Source organism: Penaeus japonicus, unplaced genomic scaffold (genome assembly GCF_977035675.1).
Source record: "Penaeus japonicus unplaced genomic scaffold, GWHDUDI00000001_assembly GWHDUDI00000041, whole genome shotgun sequence".
Taxonomy (NCBI): Eukaryota; Metazoa; Arthropoda; class Malacostraca; order Decapoda; family Penaeidae; genus Penaeus; species Penaeus japonicus.
The window spans coordinates 19,511,539-19,521,538 of NW_028234443.1; the positions used below are offsets into that span (position 1 = coordinate 19,511,539).

General features: G+C 28.0%; 1 long non-coding RNA gene across 3 annotated transcripts in view; it reads left to right on the forward strand.

The window, feature by feature from the left end:
• The window catches only part of LOC147466801 (uncharacterized), a 16,129-nt gene extending 8,247 nt beyond the window's left edge, over window positions 1-7,882 (forward strand). The window contains exons 1-4 of one of the 3 annotated variants that reach the window (XR_015190767.1): window positions 14-1,781; window positions 2,382-3,470; window positions 3,831-7,444; window positions 7,809-7,882. This is a non-coding gene — a long non-coding RNA (uncharacterized LOC147466801). Of the gene's footprint in view, window positions 1-13; window positions 1,782-2,381; window positions 7,445-7,808 lie in introns of those variants that run through there. The other 2 variants (XR_015190766.1, XR_015190765.1) reach the window with 2 other exon arrangements.
• The last annotated feature ends 2,118 nt before the right edge of the window (window positions 7,883-10,000 follow it).

Genomic DNA, 10,000 nt, shown 5'->3' on the forward strand with positions numbered 1-10,000 from the left:
TTTTTAGCCAGAGTAGCGTAATTCTATCATTTTCTAGGCCTTTTCATCATTCATTGTTTTGTTTTTTGTTTTTTTTTACGTTGCATATTTCGTAATAATTAAGGGACATTTTTTTTGAAGTCATTTGCAAGGTACTGCAATTATGATCTTTTTTTTCGCAAAACACTGCGTATTTAGCCAGAGTAGCGTAATTCTATCATTTTCTAGGCATTTTCATCATTCATTGTTTTTTTTTTTATTTTTTTTTTTTACGTTGCATATTTCGTAATAATTAAGGGACATTTTTTTTGAAGTCATTTGCATCATTGAGAGTATTGCTATGGAAGGTATTGCAATTATGATCTTTTTTTCGCAAAACACTGCGTTTTTAGCCAGAGTAGCGTAATTCTATCATTTTCTAGGCCTTTTCATCATTCATTGTTTTGTTTTTTGTTTTTTTTTACGTTGCATATTTCGTAATAATTAAGGGACATTTTTTTTGAAGTCATTTGCAAGGTACTGCAATTATGATCTTTTTTTTCGCAAAACACTGCGTATTTAGCCAGAGTAGCGTAATTCTATCATTTTCTAGGCATTTTCATCATTCATTGTTTTTTTTTTTTTTTTTTTTTTACGTTGCATATTTCGTAATAATTAAGGGACATTTTTTTTGAAGTCATTTGCATCATTGAGAGTATTGCTATGCAAGGTATTGCAATTATGATCTTTTTTTTCGCAAAACACTGCGTTTTTAGCCAGAGTAGCGTAATTCTATCATTTTCTAGGCCTTTTCATCATTCATTGTTTTGTTTTTTGTTTTTTTTTACGTTGCATATTTCGTAATAATTAAGGGACATTTTTTTTGAAGTCATTTGCAAGGTACTGCAATTATGATCTTTTTTTTTCGCAAAACACTGCGTATTTAGCCAGAGTAGCGTAATTCTATCATTTTCTAGGCATTTTCATCATTCATTGTTTTTTTTTTTTTTTTTTTTTTTTACGTTGCATATTTCGTAATAATTAAGGGACATTTTTTTTGAAGTCATTTGCATCATTGAGAGTATTGCTATGCAAGGTATTGCAATTATGATCTTTTTTTCGCAAAACACTGCGTTTTTAGCCAGAGTAGCGTAATTCTATCATTTTCTAGGCCTTTTCATCATTCATTGTTTTGTTTTTTGTTTTTTTTTACGTTGCATATTTCGTAATAATTAAGGGACATTTTTTTTTGAAGTCATTTGCAAGGTACTGCAATTATGATCTTTTTTTTTCGCAAAACACTGCGTATTTAGCCAGAGTAGCGTAATTCTATCATTTTCTAGGCATTTTCATCATTCATTGTTTTTTTTTTTTTTTTTTTTTTTACGTTGCATATTTCGTAATAATTAAGGGACATTTTTTTTGAAGTCATTTGCATCATTGAGAGTATTGCTATGGAAGGTATTGCAATTATGATCTTTTTTTCGCAAAACACTGCGTTTTTAGCCAGAGTAGCGTAATTCTATCATTTTCTAGGCCTTTTCATCATTCATTGTTTTGTTTTTTGTTTTTTTTTACGTTGCATATTTCGTAATAATTAAGGGACATTTTTTTTGAAGTCATTTGCAAGGTACTGCAATTATGATCTTTTTTTTCGCAAAACACTGCGTATTTAGCCAGAGTAGCGTAATTCTATCATTTTCTAGGCATTTTCATCATTCATTGTTTTTTTTTTATTTTTTTTTTTACGTTGCATATTTCGTAATAATTAAGGGACATTTTTTTTGAAGTCATTTGCATCATTGAGAGTATTGCTATGCAAGGTATTTCAATTTTTTTTTTTTTTTTGCAAAACACTTCTTTTTTAGCCAGAGTAGCGTAATGGTATTGCAATTATGATCTTTTTTTTCGCAAAACACTGCGTTTTTAGCCAGAGTAGCGTAATTTTATCTTTTTTTAGGCTTTTTCATCTTTCTTTTTTTTTTTTTTTTTTTTTTTTTACGTTGCATATTTCGTAATAATTAAGGGACATTTTTTTTGAAGTCATTTGCAAGGTACTGCAATTATGTTTTTTTTTTTTTGCAAAACACTGCGTTTTTTGCCAGAGTAGCGTAATTCTATCATTTTCTAGGCATTTTCATCATTCATTGTTTTTTTTTTATTTTTTTTTTTACGTTGCATATTTCGTAATAATTAAGGGACATTTTTTTTGAAGTCATTTGCAAGGTACTGCAATTATGATCTTTTTTTTTCGCAAAACACTGCGTATTTAGCCAGAGTAGCGTAATTCTATCATTTTCTAGGCATTTTCATCATTCATTGTTTTTTTTTATTTTTTTTTTTTTTACGTTGCATATTTCGTAATAATTAAGGGACATTTTTTTTTGAAGTCATTTGCATCATTGAGAGTATTGCTATGCAAGGTATTGCAATTATGATCTTTTTTTCGCAAAACACTGCGTTTTTAGCCAGAGTAGCGTAATTCTATCATTTTCTAGGCCTTTTCATCATTCATTGTTTTGTTTTTTGTTTTTTTTTTACGTTGCATATTTCGTAATAATTAAGGGACATTTTTTTTGAAGTCATTTGCAAGGTACTGCAATTATGATCTTTTTTTTCGCAAAACACTGCGTATTTAGCCAGAGTAGCGTAATTCTATCATTTTCTAGGCATTTTCATCATTCATTGTTTTTTTTTTATTTTTTTTTTTTACGTTGTATATTTCGTAATAATTAAGGGACATTTTTTTTGAAGTCATTTGCATCATTGAGAGTATTGCTATGCAAGGTATTGCAATTATGATCTTTTTTTCGCAAAACACTGCGTTTTTAGCCAGAGTAGCGTAATTCTATCATTTTCTAGGCCTTTTCATCATTCATTGTTTTGTTTTTTGTTTTTTTTACGTTGCATATTTCGTAATAATTAAGGGACATTTTTTTTGAAGTCATTTGCAAGGTACTGCAATTATGATCTTTTTTTTCGCAAAACACTGCGTATTTAGCCAGAGTAGCGTAATTCTATCATTTTCTAGGCATTTTCATCATTCATTGTTTTTTTTTATTTTTTTTTTTTTACGTTGCATATTTCGTAATAATTAAGGGACATTTTTTTTGAAGTCATTTGCATCATTGAGAGTATTGCTATGCAAGGTATTGCAATTATGATCTTTTTTTCGCAAAACACTGCGTTTTTAGCCAGAGTAGCGTAATTCTATCATTTTCTAGGCCTTTTCATCATTCATTGTTTTGTTTTTTGTTTTTTTTTTACGTTGCATATTTCGTAATAATTAAGGGACATTTTTTTTGAAGTCATTTGCAAGGTACTGCAATTATGATCTTTTTTTTCGCAAAACACTGCGTATTTAGCCAGAGTAGCGTAATTCTATCATTTTCTAGGCATTTTCATCATTCATTGTTTTTTTTTTATTTTTTTTTTTACGTTGCATATTTCGTAATAATTAAGGGACATTTTTTTTGAAGTCATTTGCATCATTGAGAGTATTGCTATGCAAGGTATTGCAATTATGATCTTTTTTTTCGCAAAACACTGCGTTTTTAGCCAGAGTAGCGTAATTCTATCATTTTCTAGGCCTTTTCATCATTCATTGTTTTGTTTTTTGTTTTTTTTACGTTGCATATTTCGTAATAATTAAGGGACATTTTTTTTGAAGTCATTTGCAAGGTACTGCAATTATGATCTTTTTTTTTCGCAAAACACTGCGTATTTAGCCAGAGTAGCGTAATTCTATCATTTTCTAGGCATTTTCATCATTCATTGTTTTTTTTTTTTTTTTTTTTACGTTGCATATTTCGTAATAATTAAGGGACATTTTTTTGAAGTCATTTGCATCATTGAGAGTATTGCTATGCAAGGTATTGCAATTATGATCTTTTTTTCGCAAAACACTGCGTTTTTAGCCAGAGTAGCGTAATTCTATCATTTTCTAGGCCTTTTCATCATTCATTGTTTTGTTTTTTGTTTTTTTTTACGTTGCATATTTCGTAATAATTAAGGGACATTTTTTTTGAAGTCATTTGCAAGGTACTGCAATTATGATCTTTTTTTTCGCAAAACACTGCGTATTTAGCCAGAGTAGCGTAATTCTATCATTTTCTAGGCATTTTCATCATTCATTGTTTTTTTTTTTTTTTTTTTTACGTTGCATATTTCGTTGCATATTTCGTAATAATTAAGGGACATTTTTTTTGAAGTCATTTGCAAGGTACTGCAATTATGATCTTTTTTTTCGCAAAACACTGCGTATTTAGCCAGAGTAGCGTAATTCTATCATTTTCTAGGCATTTTCATCATTCATTGTTTTTTTTTTTTTTTTTTTTTTTACGTTGCATATTTCGTAATAATTAAGGGACATTTTTTTTGAAGTCATTTGCATCATTGAGAGTATTGCTATGCAAGGTATTGCAATTATGATCTTTTTTTCGCAAAACACTGCGTTTTTAGCCAGAGTAGCGTAATTCTATCATTTTCTAGGCCTTTTCATCATTCATTGTTTTGTTTTTTGTTTTTTTTACGTTGCATATTTCGTAATAATTAAGGGACATTTTTTTTGAAGTCATTTGCAAGGTACTGCAATTATGATCTTTTTTTTCGCAAAACACTGCGTATTTAGCCAGAGTAGCGTAATTCTATCATTTTCTAGGCATTTTCATCATTCATTGTTTTTTTTTTATTTTTTTTTTTTTACGTTGCATATTTCGTAATAATTAAGGGACATTTTTTTGAAGTCATTTGCATCATTGAGAGTATTGCTATGCAAGGTATTGCAATTATGATCTTTTTTTTCGCAAAACACTGCGTTTTTAGCCAGAGTAGCGTAATTCTATCATTTTCTAGGCCTTTTCATCATTCATTGTTTTGTTTTTTGTTTTTTTTTACGTTGCATATTTCGTAATAATTAAGGGACATTTTTTTTGAAGTCATTTGCAAGGTACTGCAATTATGATCTTTTTTTTCGCAAAACACTGCGTATTTAGCCAGAGTAGCGTAATTCTATCATTTTCTAGGCATTTTCATCATTCATTGTTTTTTTTTTATTTTTTTTTTTTACGTTGCATATTTCGTAATAATTAAGGGACATTTTTTTTGAAGTCATTTGCATCATTGAGAGTATTGCTATGCAAGGTATTGCAATTATGATCTTTTTTTCGCAAAACACTGCGTTTTTAGCCAGAGTAGCGTAATTCTATCATTTTCTAGGCCTTTTCATCATTCATTGTTTTGTTTTTTGTTTTTTTTTACGTTGCATATTTCGTAATAATTAAGGGACATTTTTTTTGAAGTCATTTGCAAGGTACTGCAATTATGATCTTTTTTTTCGCAAAACACTGCGTATTTAGCCAGAGTAGCGTAATTCTATCATTTTCTAGGCATTTTCATCATTCATTGTTTTTTTTTTTTTTTTTTTTTACGTTGCATATTTCGTAATAATTAAGGGACATTTTTTTTAAGTCATTTGCATCATTGAGAGTATTGCTATGCAAGGTATTGCAATTATGATCTTTTTTTCGCAAAACACTGCGTTTTTAGCCAGAGTAGCGTAATTCTATCATTTTCTAGGCTTTTCATCATTCATTGTTTTGTTTTTTGTTTTTTTTTACGTTGCATATTTCGTAATAATTAAGGGACATTTTTTTTGAAGTCATTTGCAAGGTACTGCAATTATGATCTTTTTTTTTCGCAAAACACTGCGTATTTAGCCAGAGTAGCGTAATTCTATCATTTTCTAGGCATTTTCATCATTCATTGTTTTTTTTTTATTTTTTTTTTTACGTTGCATATTTCGTAATAATTAAGGGACATTTTTTTTGAAGTCATTTGCATCATTGAGAGTATTGCTATGCAAGGTATTGCAATTATGATCTTTTTTTTCGCAAAACACTGCGTTTTTAGCCAGAGTAGCGTAATTCTATCATTTTCTAGGCCTTTTCATCATTCATTGTTTTGTTTTTTGTTTTTTTTTACGTTGCATATTTCGTAATAATTAAGGGACATTTTTTTTGAAGTCATTTGCAAGGTACTGCAATTATGATCTTTTTTTTCGCAAAACACTGCGTATTTAGCCAGAGTAGCGTAATTCTATCATTTTCTAGGCATTTTCATCATTCATTGTTTTTTTTTTATTTTTTTTTTTACGTTGCATATTTCGTAATAATTAAGGGACATTTTTTTTGAAGTCATTTGCATCATTGAGAGTATTGCTATGCAAGGTATTGCAATTATGATCTTTTTTTCGCAAAACACTGCGTTTTTAGCCAGAGTAGCGTAATTCTATCATTTTCTAGGCCTTTTCATCATTCATTGTTTTGTTTTTTGTTTTTTTTACGTTGCATATTTCGTAATAATTAAGGGACATTTTTTTTGAAGTCATTTGCAAGGTACTGCAATTATGATCTTTTTTTTTCGCAAAACACTGCGTATTTAGCCAGAGTAGCGTAATTCTATCATTTTCTAGGCATTTTCATCATTCATTGTTTTTTTTTTATTTTTTTTTTTTTACGTTGCATATTTCGTAATAATTAAGGGACATTTTTTTTGAAGTCATTTGCATCATTGAGAGTATTGCTATGCAAGGTATTGCAATTATGATCTTTTTTTTCGCAAAACACTGCGTTTTTAGCCAGAGTAGCGTAATTCTATCATTTTCTAGGCCTTTTCATCATTCATTGTTTTGTTTTTTGTTTTTTTTACGTTGCATATTTCGTAATAATTAAGGGACATTTTTTTTGAAGTCATTTGCAAGGTACTGCAATTATGATCTTTTTTTTCGCAAAACACTGCGTATTTAGCCAGAGTAGCGTAATTCTATCATTTTCTAGGCATTTTCATCATTCATTGTTTTTTTTTTTTTTTTTTTTACGTTGCATATTTCGTAATAATTAAGGGACATTTTTTTTGAAGTCATTTGCAAGGTACTGCAATTTTGATCTTTTTTTCGCAAAACACTGCGTTTTTAGCCAGAGTAGCGTAATTCTATCATTTTCTAGGCATTTTCATCATTCATTGTTTTTTTTTTTTTTTTTTTTTTTACGTTGCATATTTCGTAATAATTAAGGGACATTTTTTTTGAAGTCATTTGCATCATTGAGAGTATTGCTATGCAAGGTATTGCAATTATGATCTTTTTTTCGCAAAACACTGCGTTTTTAGCCAGAGTAGCGTAATTCTATCATTTTCTAGGCCTTTTCATCATTCATTGTTTTGTTTTTTGTTTTTTTTTACGTTGCATATTTCGTAATAATTAAGGGACATTTTTTTTGAAGTCATTTGCAAGGTACTGCAATTATGATCTTTTTTTTTCGCAAAACACTGCGTATTTAGCCAGAGTAGCGTAATTCTATCATTTTCTAGGCATTTTCATCATTCATTGTTTTTTTTTTTTTTTTTTTTTTTACGTTGCATATTTCGTAATAATTAAGGGACATTTTTTTTGAAGTCATTTGCATCATTGAGAGTATTGCTATGCAAGGTATTGCAATTATGATCTTTTTTTTCGCAAAACACTGCGTTTTTAGCCAGAGTAGCGTAATTCTATCATTTTCTAGGCCTTTTCATCATTCATTGTTTTTTTTTTATTTTTTTTTTACGTTGCATATTTCGTAATAATTAAGGGACATTTTTTTTGAAGTCATTTGCAAGGTACTGCAATTATGATCTTTTTTTTTTCGCAAAACACTGCGTTTTTAGCCAGAGTAGCGTAATTCTATCATTTTCTAGGCATTTTCATCATTCATTGTTTTTTTTTTTTTTTTTTTTTTACGTTGCATATTTCGTAATAATTAAGGGACATTTTTTTGAAGTCATTTGCATCATTGAGAGTATTGCTATGCAAGGTATTGCAATTATGATCTTTTTTTCGCAAAACACTGCGTTTTTAGCCAGAGTAGCGTAATTCTATCATTTTCTACTCTGGCTAAAAACGCAGTGTTTTGCGAAAAAAAAGATCATAATTGCAATACCTTGCATAGCAATACTCTCAATGATGCAAATGACTTTTAAAAAAATGTCCCTTAATTATTACGAAATATGCAACGTAAAAAAACAAACAACAAAACAATGAATGATGAAAATGCCTAGAAAATGATAGAATTACGCTACTCTGGCTAAAAACGCAGTGTTTTGCGAAAAAAAAGATCATAATTGCAATACCTTCCAAATGACTTTTTAAAAAATGTCCCTTAATTATTACGAAATATGCAACGTAAAAAAAACAAAAAACAAAACAATGAATGATGAAAATGCCTAGAAAATGATAGAATTACGCTACTCTGGCTAAAAACGCAGTGTTTTGCGAAAAAAAGATCATAATTGCAATACCTTGCATAGCAATACTCTCAATGATGCAAATGACTTCAAAAAAAATGTCCCTTAATTATTACGAAATATGCAACGTAAAAAAAAAACAACAACAACAAAACAATGAATGATGAAAATGCCTAGAAAATTATAGAATTACGCTACTCTGGCTAAAAACGCAGTGTTTTGCGAAAAAAAAAGATCATAATTGCAATACCTTGCAAATGACTTTAAAAAATGTCCCTTAATTATTACGAAATATGCAACGTAAAAAAAACAAAAAAAAAACAATGAATGATGAAAATGCCTAGAAAATGATAGAATTACGCTACTCTGGCTAAAAACGCAGTGTTTTGCGAAAAAAAAATCATAATTGCAATACCTTGCATAGCAATACTCTCAATGATGCAAATGACTTAAAAAAAAATGTCCCTTAATTATTACGAAATATGCAACGTAAAAAAAAACAACAACAACAAAACAATGAATGATGAAAATGCCTAGAAAATGATAGAATTACGCTACTCTGGCTAAAAACGCAGTGTTTTGCGAAAAAAAAAAATCAATACCTTAACAACAACAACAAAACAATGAATGATGAAAATGCCTAGAAAATGATAGAATTACGCTACTCTGGCTAAAAACGCAGTGTTTTGCGAAAAAAAAGATCATAATTGCAATACCTTGCAAATGACTTTTAAAAAAATGTCCCTTAATTATTACGAAATATGCAACGTAAAAAAACAAAAAACAAAACAATGAATGATGAAAATGCCTAGAAAATGATAGAATTACGCTACTCTGGCTAAAAACGCAGTGTTTTGCGAAAAAAAGATCATAATTGCAATACCTTGCATAGCAATACTCTCAATGATGCAAATGACTTCAAAAAAAATGTCCCTTAATTATTACGAAATATGCAACGTAAAAAAACAAAAAACAAAACAATGAATGATGAAAATGCCTAGAAAATGATAGAATTACGCTACTCTGGCTAAAAACGCGGTGTTTTGCGAAAAAAAGATCATAATTGCAATACCTTGCATAGCAATACTCTTAATGATGCAAATGACTTAAAAAAAAATGTCCCTTGATTATTACGAAATATGCAACGTAAAAAAAAACAACAACAACAAAACAATGAATGATGAAAATGCCTAGAAAATGATAGAATTACGCTACTCTGGCTAAAAACGCAGTGTTTTGCGAAAAAAAAGATCATAATTGCAATACCTTGCAAATGACTTAAAAAAAAAAATATATATATATATATATACATATATATATATATGTATATATATATATATATATATATATATACTTATATATATACATTTATATATACATATATATATATATATATTTATAAATACACATATATATATAAATATATATATATATAAATATATACATATAAATATATATATATATATATATAGATATATATTATATAATATATATATTATAATATATATATATATACATATATACATATGTATATATATATACATATATATACATATATGTATATAAATGATTATATATAAATATGTATATATAAATGTATATATATAAGTATATATATGTATATATATATGTATTTATATATGTATATATATATATATATATATATATATGTATGTATATATATATATATATATATATATATATATATATATATATATATATATATATATATATATATATGCTGGGGAAATTAATAGACACT